Source organism: Chrysochloris asiatica, unplaced genomic scaffold (genome assembly GCF_000296735.1).
Source record: "Chrysochloris asiatica unplaced genomic scaffold, ChrAsi1.0 scaffold00011, whole genome shotgun sequence".
Taxonomy (NCBI): domain Eukaryota; kingdom Metazoa; phylum Chordata; class Mammalia; order Afrosoricida; family Chrysochloridae; genus Chrysochloris; species Chrysochloris asiatica.
This window is the reverse complement of record NW_006408529.1, coordinates 2,335,642-2,347,124: the sequence shown is the minus strand read 5'-3', so window position 1 is coordinate 2,347,124 and position 11,483 is coordinate 2,335,642. Positions and strand designations below refer to the sequence as shown.

The 11,483-nt window shown below is 37.3% G+C and overlaps 1 pseudogene; it reads right to left on the bottom strand.

The window, feature by feature from the left end:
• Nucleotides 1-383: 383 nt before the first annotated feature.
• On the bottom strand, nt 384-9,072 carry LOC102821732 (annotated as a pseudogene).
• Nucleotides 9,073-11,483: the final 2,411 nt, after the last annotated feature.

Here is an 11,483-nt window from a genome sequence, read left to right as displayed (position 1 = left end):
ACTCTAGCTCTAGGATGATGGGTCATTCTTTCAACTCATTCACATTGCCTACAAAACGTCGTCTATTCCTTGAGCTTCCAGATTTAGAAATGTTATTAAAAGATGCACACACATTTTGTCCCAGAAGCCTCGACATGGGCACAGACCTCATGGTTCTCCTTGTTTACAGGAGGGGGCGGTGGAGATAGATGGAAGGTAGGTCAGGCTCACTTTTTAAAAATAAAGTAACTACTAAAAATATGGAGGAGCAAAGACGCATGGACCCGGTTACGATCACATGCTACAATCATGTTCTCCTGGGTGCAGGTTCCTCTGGGTGCCTTCAGCCCACAGCGCTGTACTCAGTGCAGAAGGCCACTGTGGCCCAGGCGAGGCTGCCTGTCTCACTGAATGCCAAACCACTGCTCCTGGTCAGCCCACTGGGCTGCCTCATGTCTCTGCCCTCCAGGTCCCCTTTTTCCCCACTCCCTTCTGTGTCGTCCACTTCCTCCTCCTGAGTGGCATCCATGGAACTCTCTTTCTTTTCAATCTTCTACATCCCCTCTAGACACTTCTGGTCATTGTGGTCCAAACTTAGTGCTGTACTGTACTGGTTCATTGCTTCCTGACTCATTGACAGCTACAAGGAAATCTCCTAAGATCCAATGCAAAACAGTCACTCTGATTCGCTAGTCCGTTCCATAGTAGAGCAAATCCATCTTCTTATTTCTGTTATCTGCTAAGTAATTCTGCTTTTTTCACCACAGCCTTAATGTAGGCTGGCCTTTGGGTCAGAGCTTTGCCTGATAACTTTTTGTTTTTCTCTTGTGTGACTGGATTTTCAAGGCAAACAGTGGCTAAATGAGTGAGGATTTGTGCATTGGTTCCCAGATTTTGTAAACATGTTCGCCATTTAGCATAGCTTCCCGAATACTGTTGGAGACTAAGCAACAGTCATTGAGACCATCATAACATTCTAAGTGACGAAATGCAAGCCATATGGCCTCCCAGAAGTGGATTTTTGCTTCTTGGATTCTGCCCATGCTCCTAAGTGCTGCTTCCTTGAACAGCAAAGCCTGAATACTATTACTGTTGAGCGCAATGGCTTTGGTTCCTAAATAGAGGGCGCGGGAGTAGCATTTGCTATAGAAGCTATGACACCCAGAGACCATGCAGGGTTCTGCATGCTGATCCAAGATGTTGAAAAGATAGCACCCAAGATTTTCCAAGTCCTCCAGCAACCCTTCTCGAGCCAGGAGTTATCCATACACATCCATTCCTTTGATCAAATAAGGATCTGTGCCTGTTCAAACTAAAGGACACAGTTCTTATTGTCTCCGGCTCTGATGTACAGATCTGTTAAGCTTCCCAGCAGGTCTATGTTATCTTGCAATAAGGATTTTTTTCTCCAGTGAACAAATGGTATTGATTGCTCTTGAGTTGTCACTAGTGGGCACAAAAGCATAGGCTTTGATCCACACAGAGCCAGTCCAAGTTGGGCACAATCTGGATCACTTTCATGGTCATCAAGGAAACCTCTGCCTCCTTTACAGAAAGGGACAGCAAACCTAGAGTGGTATCAAGAGCTAACGGACACTGCCTCAAAACTTCCTTGTAGCCGGTGTCGGAAGGGCATTATTAGACAGCCTTCTTGTAGAGGTTTGCCAGCATCATGTTTATTTTTGGAGTCCTTTGTCTTGAAGGAATCCCATCAAGTATAACAATGGCATCTTTATCTTGTATAGCATTGTATAGCATTCAGCCATTTTGTGTTTCATTTCAATTTCACATGGAAGACACTGGCTCTCAGGCACAGATGCAGAATTGCCTTTGGAAGGTCTTAGTTTGGAAGTTTTGACCACTGTGGTTGTGTAACAAATTTTGAGATAGGGAGAGAGACACCTCCAACTTTGTTCTTCTCTTTAAACAGTGCTTTATCTGAGGTCTCTTTCTTTCTGTCTATAAAGTTTGTGATCATTTTTTCTATTTCTTTAAAGAATAATGTTGAAATCTGGATTGGGATTGTGTTATATCTATAAATTGCTTTGGGTAGTACTGACATTGCTATAAGGTTAAGTCTTCCTATCTATGAGAATCGTACATTCTTCTGTTTTTCTAAATCTGTTCTGATTTCTTTTAGTAGTGTTTTGTCGTTTTCTTTTTATGGGTCTTTTGTTTCTTTGTCTAGATTTATTCTGAAGGATTTGATCTTTTGTTGACTATTATAAAGGGTATTGTTTTCTTGATTTCCTTTTCAGAGCTGTCTTTATTAGTATAGAATAATCTGAGTTTTGTATTTTGATCTTGTACCCTCCCACTTTGCAGAATCTTTCAATGAGTTTTTATAATTTTCTTACTAAGTCTTTGGCATTTTCTACATATAGTATCATTTCATCTGTAAACAGAGTTTTGCTTTTTTTTTTTTTTTTGTCAATTTGGATATCTTTAATTTCCTTTCTTGCATTACAGCTTTGGCTATTACTTCCAACACAATATTGAATAGAAATGGTAATAAAGCACATCCTTGTCTGGTCCCTGTTCATAAAGGGAATGCTTTTAGTTCCTCTACATCGAAAGTACTGTTGTCTGTTGGACTTGTATATATGCTCTTAATTATGTTTAGGAATGCCCTTTCTATTACTACTATGTTGGGTGTTTTGTATCAAGAATGTATGTTGGATTTTGTCAAATGCCTTTTCTTCATCAATCAATATGATCAGATTTCTTTTTTATTTATATGGTGGATTATGTTGTTTGTTTTACTAATACTGAATCATCCTTGTATCCCTGGTATGAATTGCAGTTCATTATGTTGTGTCATTTTTTAAAAATATGTTGTTGAATTTTAATGACTATGAATTTTCTTAGAATTTTTGCATCTATGTTCTTGAGGGGTTTTGGTGTATCATTTTCTTTTTTAGTGATGGCCTTGCCTGATTTTGGTATGAGGGCTATACTCACTTCATAAAATGTATTCAGGAGTTTTCTATGTTCTGGAATAGTTCCAAACCCATCTGCTCATCCAGTGCATTATCCCTCTGTGTGGGAACAAAAACACTAGTAATATATAGTCATCATAGAGTCATGGTATGGCATTTAACAGCAGCAACATAGAATACTCAACCATTCAAGAACAAAAGGACAGCAGTTATCTAAAGAATAAATTCAGAAGGGTTGGGAAGAGGGTAGAATGGAAACAAGAATCACAGGCAGGAAGTGGGATAACTGATGTTACAAGGAGGGGATTGCAATTATTTAAATGAAATGAAGTGTATGATTTGTTGAATGTAAAGCTGATGATCTATTCTGTAAACCTCCATTCAATTCACAATAAAAAGTAGAGAAAAAAAGACAAGGAAGCAATAACTTCACATTTTGATTTTTAAAAAACTGTTTCTATGATTGTGTAACAATAAAGAAGATATGAGCAGAGGTCATGAACAGACAGCCAACAAAGAAAACATTCTGGTGGCTAACAACCATGAACAAATGCTTGTGATCATTAGTCATTGTTGTTGTTAAGTGCCATTACTTGGTGCTTCCTCAAATTTTTGAAAATAGAAATACCTCATGACCCAGAAATACCTCTATTTGGTATATATCATCAAGAAATAAGAGCCGTGACACAAATAGATATGTGCACACCAATGTTCTTCATACCACTATTCACAATAGCAAATAGATAGAGACAGTCTATATGCCCATCAATGAAAGAATGATAAACAATTTTTGGTCCATACACACAATGGAATATTATGAAACTTTTAAGGATAACAAAGAATCTTTTAAACACCTTATAACTTGGAAGAACATAGAGAACACTATGCTGAATGAAATAAGGCAATCAAAAAAGGAAAAATATTGTGTGAGACCACTGTTTTAAAACATTAAGAAAAGGTTTTCATGCTAAAAGCATCATTTTTTAATGTTTAAATAGCTAAAGTTTCCAGGGTTGGAGGTTATTGTTGGTGTTAAGGTCTAATGAGTCAATTCTGACCCCTAGCAACCCTATATAGGTTTTCCAAGGAGTAGCTGGTGGGTTTGAACTGCCAGCATTGCAGTTCAAACTGACATTGTAGCCCAGCACAGTATCCTGCAGTGCTACATGAGATATGATAACTTGATGAAGGTTATATATAAACAAGAGGAAGGTTAACAGTAGAATGGAGACAGTGGAAGACATGGGAGGATTACAAGAGTGAAAAGGAATAGAGGTAAATAGAGTTGGAGCTGCAGGATAATGTACTAGGCCACAAGGTCAGTTTGAAACACAAAGTCAGTGGTTCAAACTTACCACCCTCTCCTTGGAAATCATATAGAGGGTCACTATGAGTTGGAACTGACTCAACGGCACTTAAAAAACAAAACCAAAATACCCACAAAAAACCCTGAATCCTGCAATATCAATGATCATTGGATAGCTACATGGACAGAAACACAGGCTGATTGGGTATGGGAGAGAGAGTGGCAATACACCCACAAATATATAAGTATTTAACAGGGAATATTTGTATATGGTTATTCACCTTTTCTGAAAACATGTCTATGAATGTAGTGGAGCATACAGATGGCAAATCTATGAAAACGTCTTAGACATTAATCAACATCTTAAGAGAATAAGTAGCTGGGTGTGGGTCTCAGAGAGACACTATGGTCAAGGGATATGACAGTGTCCCCAAACACAATGTTCTACATCCTACTTTGGTGAGTATTGAATGGGATCTTAAAAGCTCTTCATTAGTCATTTAAGGTGAAACTACTGGTCTTTCCTTATGCTGAGGAAACAAGAGTGATGAAATTTGAAAATACTTGGACCAATTCATCCAATAGACTAATGGAGCATCATTCTCCTTGATCCAGAGTTCAGAAAGAACCAGCTCATTCCTGACTATCACTATTAATTGCTCTGAAAGTGATCACATGAGAAGGTCCTGGATAGAGTATGAGAAAATGTGGAAAAAAACTGAAAAGTATATAAAAACAAACAAACACCCTTACTGGTCATAAAGGGACTAGAGGAACCCTGAGACTGTGACCCTTGGTTAACCTTCAGGTCTGGAACTAAACTCACCCTGTTGCTCAATTTTTAGCCAATTTTCAGATAAGTATATTGTGGGTGGTGGGAGTTGGAGCACAACAACACTAATGAAGTATGCACACCATAGCGTGATCAACTACTTGAGATCAAAAAGGAAGCATTTACCTAAGGACACAATTCAGAAGTGTTGGAGAAGGAAGAATGGAAACACAGGGAGAAAGTGAGATAAGTGATGCTACATGAAGGGGATTGTAATCATTGAGATGAAACAAATAGTATGATTTTTTTAACGTAAAACTGATGTTTTGCTCAGTAATCCTTCACTAAATTCACAATAAAAAGCTTTTAAAAAGGAAAGAAAAGATTTACACACAGAAAAAAACACCATCTTTGAAGTTTATCAGAACTGGAATGAAAAAAAGGATAGACATGTGTTAACTTGGGTGAAGGAAAAGGCAATATATACTAAAGGACATTATTGTGGCTGTTAAGTGACAAGGAGGCAGTCCTAAATCATAGGTACACTGTATAGGGTTTCTGAGGAGCCACTGGTGAATTTGAACTGTGGCATATCCCAGTGGATATCTTACAGTGCCATATTAAATGACTGAGTCAAAGGAAGACACTAGGAGGAGCACCAGAGTTAACGGCAACAAAGGTAAATAGCATTGCATTCATGAACTCTGGTGTGGCTCTGTAGTTTAAACATTGGACTGGTCATCACAAAGTCACCAATTCAAACCCACTAGTCTCACTTGGAAATCCTAAACAAGATTGCTGTGAATCTGAACTGACTCAACAGCACTCAGGAACATTACATACACAATCCTGTCACAATAGTAATAACAACAATCTATGAATGTATAGTGGAGTCCTGGTGTGGTGCTGCAGGATAAGTACTGGACTGTAAAATCCATTTGAACCACAAAGTTAGCAATTCAAACTCACCAGCCACTCTTCAAAAACCATATACAGGAGCACTATGATAGAATCGACTTGAGTTGACAGCACTTAACAACATGAACGTATGCATAGATATGCAAGCTAAAAACAGTGAAGGGAGACGAATAGACTAGGACTATACATATGAAAATATGTAGGTTTCACAGAGGACATTTCTACATATCTATTTAGGTGTGCTGCAAATATATCCATGAATGTAGTAGAGCATATATGGGGCAAAGTTATGAAAACTTTTTAGCCGTAACCAAAAACTTTGAGGGAATGAAACTCATACCAACCTTGTACGGAATTTCTGAGGTGTGGCTGATGGGTTTGAACTTCTGACCTTGTGGTTTGCAGTCCAGTGTTTATCCTATAGCACCACACCAGAAGTCACAACACGCAACAATAACAACAGGGGTAAAGTTATGAAAACTTCTTGGCCATAAACAAATGCCTTAAAGGAATGAGTTATTGAGCCTGGGCACTTGGGACAATAGTCTCAGGGGACATAAATGTCAATTGGCTTAACATAATCCAAAAACACAATGTTCTACATGCTAATTTGGTGAGAAGCAATTAGGGTCTTAAACGTTTGTGAGTCAAATGGCCATTTGAAAGATCACGAATTAGGAATTAGCATACTTCTTGGATGGAGCTCTGGTAGTTTAGTGATTACAGTAGGACTACTAACCTCAAGGTCAGCAGTTTGAAATTAGCAGCAATTCCACAGGAGAAAGATGAGGCTTTCTGCTCCCATAAAGATTTACAGCCTTGGAAACCCTGTAAAGGGTCGCTATGAGTGGAAGCGACTCCATGGCACACCACCACCACTGCCACTACTATCCTGTAAATCTGTGCAAGTAATTTATTTAACTTCTGAGAGTTGTCATTAAAACATCATTGATATTAACCTAATGTACCTGTATTATTAAGCCATTGTGAAACTAGGAATGGAGGTCTCTAGGACCATCAACAGAGAAGAGCTGAGAGCGGGACCCTTCCCAGAGAAGCAGCAAGGCCCGAGATAGAGGCAGAGATGGTGATGTGGAGTGATGAAGTGGTTGGGGACTTTGGATCCAGAGAGGGAGAGGGTCTGTGTGCTGAAGAATGGGGGTGGGGGGGAGTGGAGGGAGTGGGTTTCTAGAGTATACCCTTTGGTCATTTGATGATGCATGGAGGGGATTGGAACCATGGCAATGAAATGATATACAGTGGAATGAATGTAAAACTAAGGTTCTCTCATGTAAACTATCATATAACTCACAATAAAACATGAAAAAAAAACAAAAACATATCAAGCAAATGTAAGGTACCACTCAAAGGTAAGTCAAAAAATATTGCCACAAAGCAATAGTGCCATTGCTAAACAAACCAAAAAAATCAAAATGGAAAGCTACTGTTGCTTGACACATCCTTCATCTAAGTCTATACACTTCTGAATGTGATGTTTTTATCTTTCTAACACTTCCCCAAGAATTCTGCACTATTCAATTCACACCATGTCAAAACAAGAGTTTGGGTATCCTTGAGGGTTTCAAATTATGTGCCTTTTCAATGTATTAATTTGAGGAATAAGAAAAAGTCTGAAAGGGAAAGATTCAGGCTGTATGGTAGATGGGGTAAGATTTCCAAGTGAAACTTTCTCAGAACAGTCCTTGCTACCTTGGGAAGATGATCAGATGCATTGTCATAATGGAAACAAAACAAAAAATTCCTCAGTGTAACATTCATGGTCTTATATCATCAATGCAGTTCTTAATTTTCTTAAAATTTCTTCCTAAAAAGCTTCCTTGATTGTCCTATGTCTTTTGAGAAAAATCTATCAAGTTTATACCTTTTAAATCCCCCAAATCAGTCACCACAACCTGAGCTGACTTCTCGACTTTGACTTGAACTGACCCATCAGATCCGTTTGGAAGTCTTTTGATTGAATGTGTTTTTCTGAAGACACCCTAGCAAGACAAAGGCAAGTATATAACTGAAGGAACTTGTCTGCAGTCATCCACTGATCACATAGACATAATTAAGCATGATTTATTTGAAATAAACCCATGCATGCATGCATGAATGTAACCCTAATAGCAATGCTTTTGACTTTTTCGTATTCTATCATAGTTGTGGTTGAGAGCCATCATCAAGTCAGTTCCAACTCATAGTGACTCTATATACGGTGTCTAAGAGGAAACACATTCAGTTATTGTTTAAAATGAAGATCAGTGTTAAAATGAAGGTCAGTATGTTGTTGTTGTTGTTAAGTGCCGACGAGTCGGTTCCGACCCATAGCGACCCTGTACAGGGTTTCCGAGGGTGTAAATCCTTACGGTCAGTATAGACTTTCTTATTTTCCCAAAGGGAAATAAAGGCTAACAGTGATTCCTGGAAAAGGATTTTTTGATTAATGAAGAGATATTGTTGATATTCATGTTTTAGTAGCATCAGGAAAATAGTAAAGATTTAATGATGCCAAGAGATGAGGGGGATATTGATGACAGATACATTTAAAGTATTGGAATGAATTAGTGTATATATTTTTAATGTATATTCCCCTGGTTTAAACATATGTTAGTGACCAACAAGTGATTTACATTATTTTAAGGAGCTGAAGTATATAAAGAAAGGATATTCAGAAGATTTAGAGTTGGATGTTAAGAAACAGAAAACATAATAAGACATTTAATTTATTATACCATTATAACTTTTATACTGAGTAAAATAATTTTTTTTTTAATGATAGTGTTCAACAAGGACAAAGTCAGTGCTCAATAAGTCTTTACCAAACTTATATAATAAAAAAAAAAAGACTTCTATTTAAAACTTGGTGGGTTTCAAATTAAAGGATCTAAGTCACCTACAGAAGCAATTTGAAACTGTCCACAGGAAAAGCTATTAGATTAAAAGGCTATAAACCATCAGACACCTTATAACAGAGGAAAAAGAGGAAGAGGCAGTCTGGTTGATCTCAAGGAGAGATAACAAATCCAGAGAAGGATTCCTAGCAGGGAAGCAAAATTAGGAAGGGGGTAGGGTAGTACTAGAACTATAGGGGGAAGGGAAAAAGTTTAAATATGTGCAGAAATCTTAATGTATTTGCTTACCTTTTCCAAGACCATAGTTGATGCGTCCAAGTAAATTTTATGTCTAATTTGCCTTCTTTTGAGCTTAATACTATGTTTTGCTTATAATGTGTTACCAAATATTATCTTTTCAATCAATCAAGTGAGGTTTATTTTCTAAGGATCTGCTCAGTATTTTCCTCAGAGACACTTTTCCAGACAGTCTGTTTCTCATTAGCTGGAATAAACAGGAGTGTGTTTACAGCACAGTGCCAGACTTAAAAGAATGCCCTTTCCTAGGGAAGTCAGTAAGGGAATTAACAGTGCTGTAACTCAAAAGGAGTGAATTTCAGTGCCCAGCTGTGACAAAGACTGCATACTGGTTTGCTAATGTCTACTTTAAAAAACAAACAGTACTCATATAACTTTTTGTGACACAAAAATAGACTTTTGTTTTAAACATAAATTTAAGCAGTTCTAACATAAAAATCCATTTGTGTCAAACAAATATACAGTGATTAAAAAATGTTTAACTTCTAATCAACAAATATCAATTAGCTGCTGTGGATAATGTATAGACCGCAAAGATACGTAAGGCATTCTGAAATCACAAGCTTACCTACTAGAAACTAACCCAATCTAATCTACATCTGTCCCTCTCTATATATACATGCTGTTGTTGCAGAACTCTCTCTATATGTTGTTGTTAAGTGCCGTTGAGTTGATTCTGATCCATAGTGACCCTGTACAGAGTCTCCGAGGAGCAGCTGGTAAGCTTGAACCACCAACCCTGCAGTTCAAATGACTTTGTAGTCTGATGCATTAACCCACAGCGCCACACCAGAACACCTCTTTCTACCTCTTTCTCTCTCTCTTTTCCTCCCTCCCTCTCTCTCTCTCTGCTCTGTATATATATATATATATTTTTTTAATTTAGAATAGCATTTTTTGATAGACTGAATTACACTTTTGTAAGCATGTTAAAAGTATTAAAGAGTGACTATGTATATATATAAAAAGGCAAAAGACACCATACTTTTAACATGCTTACAAAAGTGTGATTCAGTCTATCAAAAATATGCTATTCTAAATAAAATTCTACTTAATCCCATCAACAGAAGAATGCATAAACAAACTATGTAATGTGAAAGAATAACAATGAATTTGGAAAACACCTGATAACATAGATGAACCTGGAAGACAATATGTTGAGTGAAATAAGCCAATCACAAAAAGAATGAATATTGTATGAGGTCACTATTATAAAAAGTCAATAAAAGGTTTTTACATTAAAAGAAACAATATTTGATAGGTACCACGTGTGAGAAGGAAGGAGTACATATCTACCTAGAGGGTCAGGATTACTAGGTGCCTTTGAATCCATTCTTACTCACAGAGACAGCAGTATTTCTTTCAGTTATGCATTGTGTCTCTGTGAATTTCTATAAATCCATTGCTACAGACACTTTTTCATTCAGATCTCTTCTTTTTCACTGATCACTTTACAAGCATGATGTCCTTCTTCAAGAAATAGTCCTTCTTGGTTTTAAGGAGCATTCTAGCTGTACATCTTTCAACACTGATTTTTTTCATTCTTCTGGCAACTACTATATACTTAATATTTTTCATCAATGCCATAATTCACTGGCATCAATTTTTCTACAGTCTTCTTAAACACTGTCCAGATTTCAAGTACATATAAGGCTACTGAAAATACCCTGCCCTGGCTTGGTTCAAATGCATTTTAGTCTTCTCCTTAAAGTGATATCATCTAGAAAGTACGTGTTATTGCTAAGTGCCATCTAGTGAGTTCCAATTCACAGTGGCCCAGGAATAGCTGGTGGGTTTCAGCCACCGACCTTGCAGTTATCAGTCCAGTGCTTATCCTACAGTGCCACACCAGGACTCAGCTAGAGAGTAGAAACAAGTAAAGTTGGGTGAAGGAAAAGAAAATTGAAGTAAAAATACTTACAGAGGTATCAGTGAAAGTTATCAAGGGTACTAGTCAAGAACATAAATTTATTGATAAAAAGAGAATATTTGCACGTATTTTTAACATTGTAAGATGCATTTCAACTGACTTGGCTCATAAGTGTAGTATGTAAGGCAAGGGAAAATCCACTCATAGCCTGTTGCCCTTAAATGGATTCTGACTCATAGCCATCCCATGTGTGTTAGAGTAAAGTTGTGCTCTATAAGGGTTTTAGTGGCAGAGTTTTAGGGAAATAAATTGCCAGGCCTTTTTTCTGAAGGTTCTTTGGGTGAATTCATTTATTCAGACTTTCCTTTAGCACTCTAACATGTTAACATTTAGCCCACTATATCATCTGACTTGACGTCTCTATTTAAAGGGTCATTTCACTGTTATGAAGTCCAAAGTTTAACAGTATCAAAAAATACAGTAAACCAGAGAAAAAGGCAAAAGACATCATAGATAATATACATGAAAATACTAGGGAGTCTTCAAA